This window comes from Vombatus ursinus, unplaced genomic scaffold, assembly GCF_900497805.2.
Source record: "Vombatus ursinus unplaced genomic scaffold, bare-nosed wombat genome assembly UNPS02014781.1, whole genome shotgun sequence".
NCBI classification, from domain to species: domain Eukaryota; kingdom Metazoa; phylum Chordata; class Mammalia; order Diprotodontia; family Vombatidae; genus Vombatus; species Vombatus ursinus.
The window spans coordinates 24,398,352-24,414,465 of record NW_020954559.1 but is presented as its reverse complement, the minus strand read 5'-3'; the positions used below and the strand labels follow the sequence as shown (position 1 = coordinate 24,414,465).

At 35.2% G+C, this 16,114-nt stretch overlaps 1 protein-coding gene across 2 annotated transcripts in view; it reads left to right on the top strand.

Annotated features, from left to right (window-relative positions):
• The first annotated feature begins 14,714 nt into the window (after nt 1–14,714).
• The window catches only part of LOC114046224 (interleukin-1 receptor-like 1), a 57,187-nt gene continuing 55,787 nt past the window's right edge, over nt 14,715–16,114 (top strand). Inside the window, exon 1 of one of the 2 annotated variants that reach the window (XM_027866464.1) lies at nt 14,715–14,791. The gene's annotated coding sequence lies outside the window, so the exon portion shown is untranslated. The remainder of the gene's footprint in view (nt 14,792–16,114) is intronic. The other variant, XM_027866463.1, reaches the window with a different exon arrangement.

Genomic DNA, 16,114 nt, shown 5'->3' with positions numbered 1-16,114 from the left:
TTGGGGTCTTTGGATTTATCAAATAATAGATTACTATAGTCATTGACTACTATGTCTTGCATACTTAACCTATTCCACTGATCCACCACTCTATTTCTTAGCCTGTACCAAGCAGTTTTGATGATTGCTGCTTTACAATACAATTCAAGATCTGGAATGGCTAGGCCACCTTCCCCTGTATTTCCTTTCATTAGTTCCCTTGATATTCTGGATCTTTTGTTTTTCTCCTTTTTAAAAACATTTTTATTTAAAGTTTTGATCCAAATTTATCCCTTCCTCCCTTCTTTCCTCCCATCCCACTTGCCTGAGACAGTAAGCAATCAGATATAGGTTATACATGTGCAATTATGTAAAACATTTCCATATTAGTCATTTTGTGCAAGAAGACTCAAAAGAAAAAAAAGAAAGAAAGAAAGTCAAAAATAGCATGCTTCAGTCTGTATTCAATCAATATCAGCTCTTTCTCTGCAGGTGGATAATATGCTTCATCATTAGTCCTTCGGGATTGCTTGGATCATTGTATTGCAGAGAATAGCTAAGTCATTTACAATTCTTCATTTCACAATATTGCCATTACTGTGTACAATGTTCTCATCCCTCTATTCACTTCACTATGCACTAGTTCATGTAAGTCTTTCCAGGTTTTTCTGAAATTATCTTGCTTGTCATTTCTTGTAGCACAATAAGATTCCATTGCAGTCATATACCACACCTTGTTTAGCCATTCTCCAATTAATGGTCATCCCTTTGATTTCTAATTCTTAACCATCACAAAAAGAGCTGTTATGAATATTTTTTTGTAAAATAAGTCCTTTTCCGTCTTTCTGGATGTCTTTGGAATATAAACCTAGCAGTGGTATTGCTGAATCAAAAGGTGTGCACAGTTTTATAGCCCTTTGGTCACAGTTCCAACTTGCTCTCCAAAATGGTTGGATTAGTTCACTGCTCCACTGGTGGAGCAGTGCATTAGTGTCCAAGTTTTCCCACATCCCCTCTACATTTTTCATTTTCCTCTTTTTGTCATACTAGCCATTCTGATAGGTATGAGGTGGTACCTCAGAGTTGTTTTAATTTGCATTTCTCTAATCAATGGTGATTTAGAGCAATTTTTTTTTCGTATAACTATAGATAGCTTTTATTGCTTCATTTGAAGACTGCTTGTTCATATTCTTTGACCATTTATCAATTGGAGAATGACTTGTATTTTTTATAAATTTGATTCAATTCTCTGTATATTTGAGAAATGAGGCCTTTATAAGAGATATTTGTTGCAAAATTCCTCCCCCCCCAGTTTTCTGCTTTTTTTTAATTATTTTGGTTACATTGGTTTTCCTTGTGCAAAAACTTTTAAATTTTATATAATCAAAATTATCTTTTACATTTTGTAATGCTCTCTGTAGCTTTTTTGGTCTTAAATTCTTCTCTTATCCATAAATCTGACAAATAAACTATTCCATGCTCTGTTTATTTGCTTATGGTGTCACCCTTCATGTGTAAATCATGTACCCATTCTGACCTTATTTTGGTATATACAGTGGAAATATTGGTCTATACCTAGTTTCTGCCTTACTGTTTTCCAGTTTTCCCAGCAGTTTTTATTAAATAATGGATTTTTGTTCCAAAAGCTTGTATCTTTGGGTTTATCATATACTAGATTACTATGGTCATTTACTATAATTTAATTTGTGCCTAAGCTATTCCAATGATCCATCACTCTACTTCTTAGTCAATGCCAGATTGTTTTGATAATTACAGCTTCATAGTACAGTTTCTGATCTGGAAAGGCTAGATCAACTTCTTTCATTTTTTTTTTATTAATTCCTTTGATACCCTTGAGCTTTTGTTCTTCAAGATACATTGTATTATTTTTTCCTGGCTCTATAAAATAATTTTTTGATAGTTTGATTGGTATGACACTGAATAAATAGATTTAGGTAGAACTGTCATTTTATTATGTTGGCTTCCACTACCTATGAGCAATTAATATTTTTCCAATTGTTTAGATCTGACTTTATTTATGGGAAAACTGTTTCATAGCTGTGTTCATATAGTTCCTGAGTTTGTCTTGGCAGGTAGACTCCCAACTAGTTTATACTGTCTACAGTTACTTCAAATGGAATTGCTCTTTCTATCTCTTGCTACTGGACTTTGCTGGTAATATATAGAAATGCTGATGATTTATAAGGGTTTATTTGTTAATAATTTCAAGTAGCTTTTTAGTTGATTCCCTAGGATTTTCTAAATATAACATAATGTCATCAGTAAAGAGTGATAGTTTTGTTTCCTCATTGCCTATTGTAATTCCTTTAATTTCTTTTTCTTCTCTCATTGCTTTAGCTAATATTTCTAGTACAATATTAAATAATAGAGGTGATAATGGACATCCTTGCTTCACTCCGATTGTATTGGGAAGGCTTCTAGCTTATCCTCATTACAGATAGTGCTTGCTGATGGTTTTAAATATTACTTATCATTTAAGCTACATTTATTCTTATATTCTCTAGTGTTTTTAATAGGAATGAGTGTTGTAGTTTGTCAAAGGCTTTTTCTGTATGTATTCTGATAATCATATAATTTCTGTTGATTTTATTATTAATATGATCAATTATGCTGATAGTTTTCTTAATATTTAACCAGCCCAGCATTCCTGTTATAAATCCCACCAATCATAATATATGATCCTTGTGATATATTGCCGTAATCTCATTGCTAGTATTTTATTTAAATTTTTTTTGCAGCAATATTCATTAGGGAAATTTTCTTTCTTTGTTTTGGTCCTTGGTTTGGGTATCAGCAACATTTTTGTGTCATAAAAGTAATTTGTTAGAACTGCTTCTTCACTGATTTTTCCAAATAGTTTATATAATATTGACATTAATTGTTCTTTAAATGTTTGGTAGAATTTACTTGTTATACATCTGGTTCTGGGGATTTTTCTTAAGAAATTCATAGATGGCTTGTTAAATTTTTTTTTCTAAGATTTGGTTATTTAAGTATTTTTTCCTTCTTCAGTTAATCTGGGTAATTTATAATTTTGTAGATATTCATCCATTTCCTTTAGATTGTCAAATTTATTGGCATATAATTGAGCAAAATAGCTCCTAACAATGGTCTTAATTTTCTCTTCATTGGTGGTGAGTTCACCCTTTCATTTTTGACACTAGTAATTTGATTTTCTTCCTTCCTTTATTAAATCAAATTAACCAACGGTTTCTTTATTTTATTGGTTTTTCTATAAAAACAACTTTATTTATTACTTCAATGTTTTTTTTTAACTTTCAACTTTATTAATCTCTTTTTTGATTTTCAGGATTTCTAATTTGATGTTTAATTGGGGATTCTTAATTTGTTCTTTTTCTAGGTTTTTTTTTAGTTTCATGCTTAATTCACTGATTTGCTTTTTCTCTATTTTATTGATGGAACCAATTAGAAATATAAATTTTCCCCTAAGTACCATTTTGGCTGCATCTCATTAATTTTGGTATATTGTTTCACTGTTGTCATTTGTTTTATTACTTCTTGAAAGGTCATTTTAATCTTCTCCTGTGCTTGTTATAACTAGTAACAGTTTGTATTTTGAGCTGGACAATAGCTTGGGTTTTGTTGCTATTGACACGAAGGAATTTTGTCTCATTCACTTGACATATTATGCCTCAGTTGTTTAATTTTAGGTATCTTTGTGCATTTTCATTGATTATTTTTCCATTGTTAGCTTTAAAATTCTATTTTCGTTTTTGTTTAAGATTGACTGTTTCTTTTGCATCCAATAGAATATTCACCTCTCTGCTCAGGAATTTTTTTTCCTACTATAAACAAGCATTGCATTATCTCCTCTGGCATACATTTTCCAATTGATTTTTTTTTCATTTTTGGATACACAGATATATTACATTTTCTATATATGGGACTTTATACACATTTATTCCAGGAAGATCCAATTTTATTAGCAGTTTCATTTTCCATTTTTGTGGGGTGTCATCCCAAAGCCTCAAACAGAAATGCATTATTTCTATAAACTACCCATTGCTATGAAATAATTGTTATGCAAAATATTGTCTCTTTTGTCTTTGTGTCTCCAGCATCTAACATAGTGTTTAACACATAGTAGGTATTTAATAACATGCTTATTGATTGATGTTATTAATTGATAAGTTAAATTGATGAAGCATGACATTGAACACTTAATATGTTGGTTGGTACGTGAAAATGTTATTGATACTGTTTTTCATGATCTTGAATTTATTTCTATCACACTGACATAAAGTTGCATATTTTCTCATTATGTGTCCTGCATTAATTAATACAGTCTTCCTTACTATGCTATTGTGGTATAACTTGGCATATTTATTGCTTAAGTTAACATTACTAATTTTGTTGACTTTCTTAATCACACAGCAAACTTGAAAAGATGAATGTCAAATTGGTTTAGAAGTATTTACAATGTTATTGGTATTGAAATGCAGAGATCTGATCATAGAAGTACATGAAGATTACAATTCTGGTGACAATACAAAAATGTGGAAATGTGAAAGACTTGTTGAGAAATTGTTAAGTAATGTTTTGTGAAGTCAGCCCAGAGGAGAACACTCAGAGAGGGCTCTGTGAATGCGTTGACCTATTTTATCATTCAAGTATTAGTGATGCACTCATGGTAGGAGATAGTACCTGGAAACTAATCTGTATACCACAACTCCCCTCTCCACCAAACCCACCCTCACCCCACTCCCAGGAAAAAACTTCTTTTTAAAAAGTACTTCAGTACCTTTGCAAAAGAGAGATTTATCTTGAAACATTTTCTTGAGTGTGAACCATAGAAGGAATGCAACAGAGATACACAGCAGATGCAGAGTTGGAACTCTTTAAGCTCCTCAGACCATTTTTAATTGTCATCTTTGGATCTCATCTGATCCTCTGAATTTAGATGAGAGAGATGGAAGAGAGAACAAAATCATCTTCCTTGGAAAGGTTAAGAACTAATGGAATGCTAGCTGTGTGACCTTGGGCAAGTCACTTAACCCCGATTGCCTCACAAAAAAAAAAAAGAACTAATGGAATGAAAGCCATGAAGACTTGAAAAAAGAACACCTTGCTGTTCCTCCCACAAGTGGCTCCATCCCCTGATTTCTTGTATTTTCATTGGTTGTCCCCCATGCCTGGAATGCTCCTCTTCCTCACCTCTGCCTCCTGGCTGTCCTGGCTTTCTTCAAGTCTCAGCTGAAGTTGTACCTTCTGCAAGAAGCCTTTGCCATTCCTCCTTATAGCCTTCCCTTTGAGACAATCCCCAATTTACCCTGTACAGTATATATCCATCTTGTAAAAAGACATTAATATGTTGTCTCTGTGAGTTCTTTGAGAGCCAAGACTCTTTCGCCTTTCTTTGTTGCCCCAGCACTTAGCACAGTGCTTCCATATAGAAGGTGTTAAATAAATGTTTGCTTATTGATTGATCCTAAACAGTCCACATCAAACCTGAGAGAAGTTACAAGAGATTTCAGAACCAGGGTTTTCACTATATAAAACCCCACTTTTGTACTTGGAATTGGGAAGAAAAATTTCTCTTTCTGGTCCTACCAGCTAATTCAATTGGTTGGGGAGGTATAGGGGAAATGGGGTGAGAGAGATATTTAAACTCCTTTTATTGTCACCTTTGGATCCCCAGTGCCTAGCCTAGTGCCTTGTACATAGTTTGGGTTTAATAAATGTGTTTTTTCTTTTAATTGAATTTTGGGTCTTGCAGGCCCTTGAATTCACCATTCCTTAAGGCATATACCATTTCTTTACTTTCAAGCCCTTAGGTATCAATTTCAAATCAAGGCCTTTGAGAAAAAAATTTGAATGTTTCCCCTTCCTCACACTGCTCATCACTCTTTCCCCATGACTAATTCTCTCAAAATATACTTAGACTACCACACAACCTTTTGATCTAGGGAGGCTAGAAGTGAAAGCATCATAGACTCACAGAATCTCATAGTTGGAAGGGTACTTAGAGAATGTCTTTCTTTTTTTTTAAAGACTTAATCTCTCCATTTCATCCAAGTTGGAAGATGACTACTCATGGGCCTAATCTCACTACTAATTAGCATGAGATCTTTGATCTTCTCCATTTTTTACCTTGGCTAGTTCTGGGAGGTATAAATTTGGGAGTGCACCCACCAAGACACACTCAGAACTTATATGAGCACAAGTACAAAACATTTACAGAAACGAAGACTTTAATTGGTGAGTTATTAACCATTTATGATTGGACTATGCTAGGACAATAAAGATGACAATGCTTGCTAAGTAAATTTATAGGTTTATCAATCAGATTACTTAAGGATTACTTTGTAAAACTGAGTAAAAAGTAGCAAAACATATTTGGAGAAATACAAGGTCAAAAATCTCAAAAAAAAGTTTTAAAAGTAGGAAAAATGGGGAATAGTAGTGCCACATCCAAAATTATAACATAAAGCAGTGCTTATCAAAACTATTTGGTACGGTTAGAAAAATTGACCAATTAGAACAGATTAGGTAAAGAAGATCCAGAAATAACCAAACACAACAGTATAGTGGTCAATAAACCCAAAGATACTAATGCTTGAAGTTAGAACTCCATGTTCAAAAAAATCTGCTGCAAAGATTGGAAATTAAACAGGCCAAAATTATATTTAGACCCACATGTCATGTCACGTGTCATAATAAGCTTTAAATAATCAGCTGATCCAAATATAAAAGGTTTTAGCATAAACAAACTAGAGGATAACAGAAAGAAATAGCTTTCTCAAATATGACCAAGGGAGGAATTCTAAACTGAATGAGGGAGAGATGTTATAGAAGATAAAATGGGCAGTTTTGATCACTAAAATTGGAAACTGTTTATACAAACAAACCAATGTGTAAGAATTGGTAGGGAAATAGTTAACTGGGAAAAAAATCTTTACATAAGATTTATCTGATAGAAGTCTAATATCCAAGATACAAAAGGAATTGATACAAATATATAATAAAAACAAGAACCATTCCTCATTAGATCAGCGACCAAACAGGCAGGTATGAATAAGCAGTTTTCAGATGAAAAAACGCAATCTATAAAAAAATCACACAAGAAAAATTCTTAGAATCACTAATGAGAGAACTTCAAACTAAAACAACTCCAAGCTTCAATTTGACATTCATAATCTTGACAAATATGTAAAAAAGAAGAAAATTACAATTATTAGAGGGTCTATGGAAGGACAGACACACTAATGCCCTGTTGGTAGAGCTATGAATTGGTCCAAAAAATCTGGAAACACATTTTTAACTATATTTAAAGAATCATTACACTGTGTATACCCTTTGACCCTAGTGCTAGCTAAGCATTTCTCCCACCCTCCCCCCAAAAAAAGAAAAGGGGAAAGAAAGAGGGAAAAATCCATCTATAAAAAATATTTATAATTATGCAGAAGTAGAAACAAAGTGGCTAGGATGGAATGTTCTTGCCCCATATAAAAACTGACAAGTATGACAGATTCAGGGCAATTTGGGAAGACTGTTATGAATTGAGCCAGAGTAAATTGGCAGCTAGGTGGTGCAATGGATAAGGCACTAGTCCTGGAGTCAGAAAGATCTGAGTTCAAATCCAGCCTCAGACCTTTACTAGCTGTGTGCTGTTGGGCAAGTCACTTAAACCCTATTTGCCTCATTTCTTTATCTGTAAAATGGCAACACATTGGATAAGGAAATGGCAAACCACTTTAGTATTCTTTGCCAAGAAAACTGGATGAAAAAAGTCCATGGGGTCACGTAGAATTGGACATGACTAAACAACGACCACAAAATTGATTAGAATTGAGAAAATAACTTACCTGATGACCACAGTAGTATAATAAAGGAAACTAACTTTGAAAGATATCAGAATTCTAATCACTGCAGCAACCAATCAAAATATTGATGTTGAACATGCCTGTCTCCTGTTGACAGTGAGTTGATGGATTAGAAATGCAGAATGAGTCGTATTTTCCAGCTTGTTAGATATTGATTTGTTTTGCCTGACTATGATCAATCTTACAATCAGGAGAGGACTTCTATTTTCAACAGACGGTGGAGCAATGAAGAGAGTCAGTGAGTAATGATAGAAATGCCCTCCAAAAGAAGAAAAGAATGGCAGTGAAACATTTAAAAAAAAGTAGAAGGAAGTTCAGAAAGGAACACAAAGTAGCACAGTCTTATTATTACCATGTTAAATTTAATATATACTTTAAAAATATGCTACATCTATATAAAATAATCACATAATTTCATATACAGTCTTTTGTTCTCTATATATTGAAATGTTCATGTTTGTTGATGTTCGCTAAGTTTAAAATTTTTTTTTAATGAGGAAGTCAAGCCATATGGCCTTTAGGTCATTTCCTACTCTAAATTTATGGTCCTATGAAGTTCTGAGGAAGTCCATTCTCCTTTTAGATAACTCTAAATATTAGGCAGGTTTTTCCCTTACATCAAACCTACACTGAAATTTCCAGCCATTGTTTCTAATTTTGGCCTCTGGAGCCATGCAGAAGAAGTCTATTCCTCTTCCATTTAAGAGCTCTTTGAATACTTAAAGGAAGCTATCATTATTTCCCTAAATCTTTTCCTTTAAAGCTAAACATTCCTAGTTTCTTAGACAAGTACATATATAGAATCCTTTTGAGGCCCTTCAGCATCATATTAGGATGATCTCCAATCATCAATTGGAGATACTTGGAGACTAACCTTCTTCTCCTACTTAGGGTCTACAGAGCATCACTAGAGTTACAAAATCAAATTGATTTCACTCACTATAAATTCATAGTATGAAATCTCTGCTGGCTTCTGGTTATTGTGTGACAATTCTTCTACACTGTTATATTGGATTCCTTTGCAACTGTCTACAGCAACAGTTTCAAAATTTTTTCTCATTTTTAAAATCCACAACCCCCATACTTAGAACAGATAACTTAGTCTCTCCTTTCATTGTGAAAATTGAGTTTAACCAATGTAAGTTCTCTCAGCTCCCTTCATTCCTCCAAAGTTTTACATGTCATTACCTTTCTGTCTGATCAAACATCCCTATGTTTCACTAAGACTGATCATTCTGCCAGGACTTTTGATCCTTATCTCTTCTTTCTAACTCGAGCAGCCATCTCTCACCCCTTATGCATTTCCAATTTAATTTCTCTACTGTCTTCTTCCCCTATACCTAGAGACATGATCAAAACCTCTGAGTCCCTCCCTACCCACCTCCCACAAAACCCTTCTCTTCTACCAACCCATCTCCTTCCTCTTCACTACTAAACTTCCTGAAAAAGTTATCTACTTTTGATGTCTTCACTTCCTCTCCACCCACTCTTTTGCGAACTTTTTGCTGTCTGATTTCCTTTGCTGTTAATCTACTGAAACTGTTCTCTCTAATGTCACTGATGACATATTAATCAGTAAAAACAACATGTTTTTTCAGTTATCATCTTTGAGGTCTCAACTGCATTTGATTCTGTTAACCACTCCGTTGTACAGGACAATCTTTTCTCCATTAATTACTCTATTTTCTTTTTTTTCCAAAAAAATTACTTTTCCCCAATCAAAACCATATGCAAAATAAACTGACAAGAGCAAATGAAATGAACAAAATGAGAAGAAAATCCAAATCCTTGAGTTCTGGATTTGATGCCAAAATACCACAGTGTAAAGTCCTGTTCTGCTACCTAATATCTGTATGACTTCAGGCTTACTCAATCAATCCCTTTGAATCTTAGTTTCCTCAACTGTATTTCACTACTAAGTGGTACTACTGGCCATTTTCTTAGTCCTATTCAACAATATGAAACAGGTCATGCAGTGTAGTATAAAATACAGGAAGTTTTAGAAGGAAGAAATTCAACTCTCAATAGCCATAAGAAAAAATGCTCAAAAACACTAATAATTAGAAAAATGTAATTAAAGCACCTCTGAGGTTGCTCACCTCATTAGATTGTCAAAGTTGAAAAAAAAAGGAAAATGATAAATGGTGGAGAGACTGCTGAAAAACCTGTACCATAATGCATTGTTGGTGGAGCTGTGAATTAATATAGTATTGTTATTTTGGAAAGTAATTTGAAACTATGCCTCAAAAAGTCACTAAATTGTGCATACTCTTTGACCAGAAAAACCACTACAAGGTTAATAGCTTCAGAGAAATCAAGGAAAGAAAAAAAGGATTAATATGTATAAAATATTTCAAGCAAATCTTTTTATATTAACAAAGAACTAGAAACTAAGGGAGTGTCTATCAGTTGAGGAATGGCTGAACAATTTTTGGTATATGGATATAATGGAGAGCTATTGTGCCATAAAAAATTATGAAAGGAGTGGTTTCAACAAAACCTGAGAAGCTGTGTATGAAGTGGTGAAGGGTAAGTGAGCAAAACTAAGAGAACAGTTTCTACAATAATCACAACATTATACAAACAATTTTGAAAGTCTTAAAAACTCTAATCAACACAACTACCAGACATTTCAGGGAATCTGAGAAGAGGGCTAACTTCTGACAAAGAGTTTAGGAACTTGAGGTTCAGAATGAAACATATTTTTTTTGATATGGCTAACTAAGAATTCTTAAATGGAGTGGGGGCGGGAAATGAGGAAAAGGACATCAGTTTTTGGTAATTAAGAAGGAAATTGATTAAAAAAAAAAGCAAAGAAAATTAAGAACCAGGCATAGACCAGCCTACATTCATTATATTGGTAATGCTCCACCTAACACCAGAGATTACTCTAGGAAAATACCAAGTTCTTTATGTTTCTCATCAAGTTCTCTGCCTCTGTCCCCTAGCTCCACCCCTTCATAAGTGGTAGCCCTTCTCTTATTAATCCATGTATTATCTAATGAGCTATTTATGATTCTTTCTCTCATCCACTGAGAAAAAATTCCAAATACTTTCTTTGTGCTGCATTTTCACTCAGTCACACTAACCTAACTTAATAGAGAAGAGCACATAAACACAATTTGACATAGGGAGTTTTCTTTTTTATTCATATCCAAAAAAGAAAAGAAATGAAATCAAGTACACTAAAATGACTCCCTTATAGTTTACATGTCCTTAGCTTCTTCCAGACCCATGAAGCTTCAAGGGAGTTTCAACTTTCATGTAGCCTTTAACTAATTTATTTGTTGTTGTGGTTGTTGTTCAGTCATTCAGTTGTGTCCAACTCTTCATGACCCCATGGACCATAGCTTGCCAGGCCCAGGATCTTTCCACTACACCACCTACCTGTCCTGTTTAACTAGTTTATAGGCATAGCCAAATCCAGGAGTTCCAGGAGCACACTTTAAATACTTGCACTCCTACCCCACTCTCTATCTCTTGCTCACCCCCACAGCTTGTACATATTCCCAACACTGTTTACCATTCACTCCTGGCCTCCAATAAAGTCAATGTCCAGTTGTTTGTGAGATTTAGAGTCTGGAGTATCTTAATCTCTTCAAAAGAAGCCATGGGTGATCTAGATTTGGAACCTAATTCCTTCCCTTGCTGATCAGGTCTGACAGTCAGATGTCCACTTTCCTAGGCTATGCTCCCACCTTTTCCTGCCTCACAAACCCCAAGGCCTAGCATGGCTCTCAAAACTTCATCACAATGGGGTTATAAGGCCAGAAGCAGGCTGTCTCCATATAGATGCTATCTTGTCTTTACAATGCTGTCTCTTAGAACTACTTCTCAAACTGGCACATGAGGTTTGCTTTGCTTAGAGTGTAGTTTATATCTCAGATTCAAAAGTACACCCTGGGTCTGCACACATAACATTATAGGGCATGACCCCTCACCATGAATTCACTTTTAATAGTTAGCCAGGAGACAGAATTAATTCAAAGCAAACACATTTACTAAGATAATATAAAACAATAGTGGCTATGATCTCCCTTCATGGACTTTCAGAAATACACATAGAATCAATGGAAATAATGGGCAAAAACTTAGAGGACAATACTTGTGAGGCACAGTCCTAGGGAATACAGATGGTCAAAGCAATTCATGCATGACTCCACTACTGCAAGGTTCTGAGGTCTTTGAATTTCTGGCAATGTCCTCGCCCAGAATTCCTCTTAGCCTGGAATATGTGCTATAGGACACTGCTGCTAGGGCAGGCTTGTTCCTGAGACTCTACTACCTTCACCTTCAGGCTTACATTCAATCTTTGGCTAGAGTACTGCTCTGTTGTCTCATAAAAGGCAAGGGAGATGCCTCTCTGTCTCTGTCAGGAGGCTGTCTTTGAAGTCTGCCACACTGGAAAAGAGGCAGGAAAGTAGTTACCTGGCGAGCTCAGCCCTTTAGACTTAGCCTTGCTCTTTTTTTTCTTTCTTCCTTTCTCTGTTTTTCTGTCATTCTTTTCTTCCTTCTGTCCTTCCTTCCTTTCTTTCGTTCTGTCTTTTTTTTTTCTCTCTTTCCTTCTTTGGATAAAATAATATAATGCTACTCAGAAAAGGTAGGGATTGGAGCCCAGCAGAGAACCACTCCAACCTAAGGAAAATTCATATGGACCTCATAACGGGAGAAAAAAGACTTCAGCTAAGACCTATGAATATTCCTTTTGCCACACATGCTCTGTAACCATTAAAGACCACTTTTGTCTGGACTCTCTGTGTACTATTGGTAGAGTGTGCCTCAAACTCTTATGGGGAATATTATGTATCAATTATTCTTACCATGCTACCTTGGTAAACACTGTTAATGAAAATTCCTTGTACTGGCTAACAAATTGACATTTTCTCTGACTGTCCCACATGCCTGGAACACTCTTTGTCCTCTGCTCCAACTGCTGATCTCTCTGGCTTCCTTTAAGTCCCAACTAAAATGCCACCATCCCCAACTCTTAATTCTAGTACCTCCCCTCAGTTAATTATTTCCTACATGTCCTTGCTTGTATCGCTTGCTTTCTTTGTGTGTGTATATATATACATATTTACATATTGTGTCACTCACTAAATTGTATGCTCCTTGAGGGCAGAAATTATTTTGCCTCTTTTTGTATCACCAGCACTTAATACAGTCCCTGACATATAGGAGGTGCTTGATAAATGTTTATTGATTATTGATTGATAGATATCAACTGATTTAGAATTGTTTTTGCTATGAGGACTCTTTTTTGAGTGTTGTACTTGCTCCAATGTGGTAATTGTTTACAAACTTGGTTTCTTTGTTGGGGTGCCCAACTATCTCTGAATTTATGTTAAGAAAGGAATTCATTATTTTCATATTAATCAATATGATATGTATAATGAATATACTAAAAATACAGTTTTCTCAAGAGCTGCCTCTCTTGTGTGGGAGTTAGAGCTCACAATACAGCTTAAACTGATTAATCAAAACTGACAATGCTCACAATCACTGGACCTTAAATGAAGAGAATCAAAGGTTGTAGAACTGGTTCTTGTCAGAGAATTCTGGTTCAGTCCTCTAGGGGAGGTGGTCATGACCCCCAAAGACTTGAATCCAGAATTGTTGCATTGTGAGACTTGTGGGTTTCTTGTGGGAAACCACTGAGATTTTTGTAATTCACCTTCCCCTGCTTCTTCTTCACTTGTGATTTCTAAAAAGTACAATAGGGAGTTGACCATCTATCACTAAAAGCATTCAAGTAGAGGCTTGATGATCCCTGGATAGAGATGTCATCAAAGGAATTTGTATGTGTGGCAGGGGGTCACACTGAATAACTCAGGTTCTTTCTTTAGAGTTTCTTCTTCTTTAAAATAAGCTGCATGAAGCCTTTCCTGGTATTCCCCACTGCTATTGCTCTTCCTCCCAACCTACTTGTATTTAAGCTTTGTATATATTTATATGATTAACTTTACATTTATTCTATCTATCTGTCTGTCTATCCATCCATTTGCACTTGTTATCTCCTTCTTTAGGAGAAGGGAAAGGGAAAAAGCAATTATCAAATACCTACTGTGTGCCTACTATATGTGTTAAGCACAACAAATATTATTGCATTTGATGCTCACAACAACCCTATTTATTATCTTCATTTTATAGATTAGGAAAGTGAAGCACAAAGAAATTAAATGACTTGCCTAAGAGTCACACAGTAAGAGTCTGAGGCTGGATTTGAATTCAGGTTTTCCTGACTTCAGGCCAAATGCTAGATAGAATAAAAAAAGAGAATTGGAATTACATTAGACTAGAGGATCCTTATGTATAGATGTTGCTTTATCCTTGTGCTTCTGCCTAGGCACTCCCTGGCATTTAGTAAGCACATATATAAATACTTATTGACTGATTTTGTAAAAGTCAAGAGATGCCAAATCTTGCTTACCTGAAATTCTATTTGCAATCTATTCTAATTCCATGGTGTAATGATGACTGTCATTTACAGTAATAATCCCGGGAGACAGCAATTGTTCTATAAATGTGAGTTGAATTTAGTGTAAGCTGAGTTGCTAGGCATTGTCCCCAGATCAAATCTGTGAAGTTATCTCCTTTCCTCTCCTCTTCTCCTCACTGCTCCTAATCCAAATGGTTTTTGGTAAGTGTGGTTACAGTAAAGATGATATCTGAAGTGAACTTTGAAAACACTTCTAGAGGTCTTATCGTACAGAGAGTTCTTTAAAGTGGAAAATGCGTTTTCATGAACAATCTCTCAAAGACAGGAGCAATGTGGGTGCTGATGATGCCAAAGCTTGCGCTTATCAGTAAGAGAGATCCTGTGTCTTAACTGATAAGAAAAATGTTTGCATTAATGAACATAAGGGTGAGAGTTACTTGACTTAGAGAAACTTAAGTTTTGTTGGAAGAAGGTAGGAGAAGAAAGCAACTGATCACTTTGGATGATGGTAAGTATGCTTTGAGGTAGCATAATTCTTCTGTATTTATTATTCACTTTTTTTAGACCTGAATGGAATATAGTTGTAAAATGAAACATCTCTTGCAGATAGAGAAACAATATTTGCAATCTATGTTATATTGTAGGTAATGTGGCCAAGGGTATAAAGAGTTGGTCTCAGGGCCACAAAGATCTGGGTTCAATCTCTGTTACTGCTGTGACCTTGGGCAAGTCATTAATCTTTTCAGTGCCCCAGGCAACTCTAAGATTATAACTTGTAGAACAGTTCGTAGAACAAAGTAGTATTCATTAGTAAGGGAGTCTGTCACCAAGAGCTAGCTGTGCTGATGAAATCATAAGTCCAGTGCAAAAATATTTATTATGCCTATGAAAAATGCAAGTGTGGTGGTAGTAATATTGGCACAATTTTAGAGATGTAAGAAACCCCAGCTATTTGAATTGAGAATAGCTTCAAAGTTTTTCATTGATTAGGAGCTCTGGTCTGACTCTTATAAAAAGATCTGGTTAGCTCTCTATGTATTCAAGACTGTATGTGTGTATTAAGTTTGAGTTTATTTGTTAATTTTTTGGTCCCAGCGTGAAGACTTCTTCCACTAATGCAGACTGGCAATTTTTACCTAACATAGTCTTAGACTTGTTTGTATCACTGAGGAGTTGAGTGATCTACCCAATGTCACAAGATCAAATTCAGGTCTTGACTTTGTCTGGTTTTCTATCTACTACATCAGGTTGACTCTCTAAGGCAACTGAAGTATGTATGGTAGAACTCTCAGTGAAGCTCAAGGTTGTTAAAAATTCTATCTATCTTTCTATCAAGGTTATTAAAAAATCCTAGAATGGAACTTATCCACATGGTGGAAAAGTAATCAAAGCTAGAAGGGATTGAGTGGCAGAATGGGATTGTTACAGTCCAGGAAGTTGAGGAAAAGATTAAGTGGGTGATGAGAAATAGCTAGGAAGTGAGAGGCAAAGGAGTATGACTGTAGTGTTGTTCAGTCATGTGCAACTCTTCATGACCCCATTTAGGGTTTTCTTAGCGAAGATACTGGAGTATCTTCTTTCTCCATTTCCTTCTCCAGCTCATTTTACAGACAAGGAAACTGAGGCAAACAGGGTTAAATTCCTTGCCCACGGTCACACAGCCAGTACGTGTCTGAGGTCAGATTTTAACTCAGGGAGATGACTCTTCCTGACTCCAGGCCCAGCTCTCTATCCACTGTGTCACCTAGTTGCATTTGTAATGGTGTAGTTGTAGAGAATAGCAGGAGTCAATCAATCCTGATGATTGGATGAAGAGCATTATTCCCTTGAG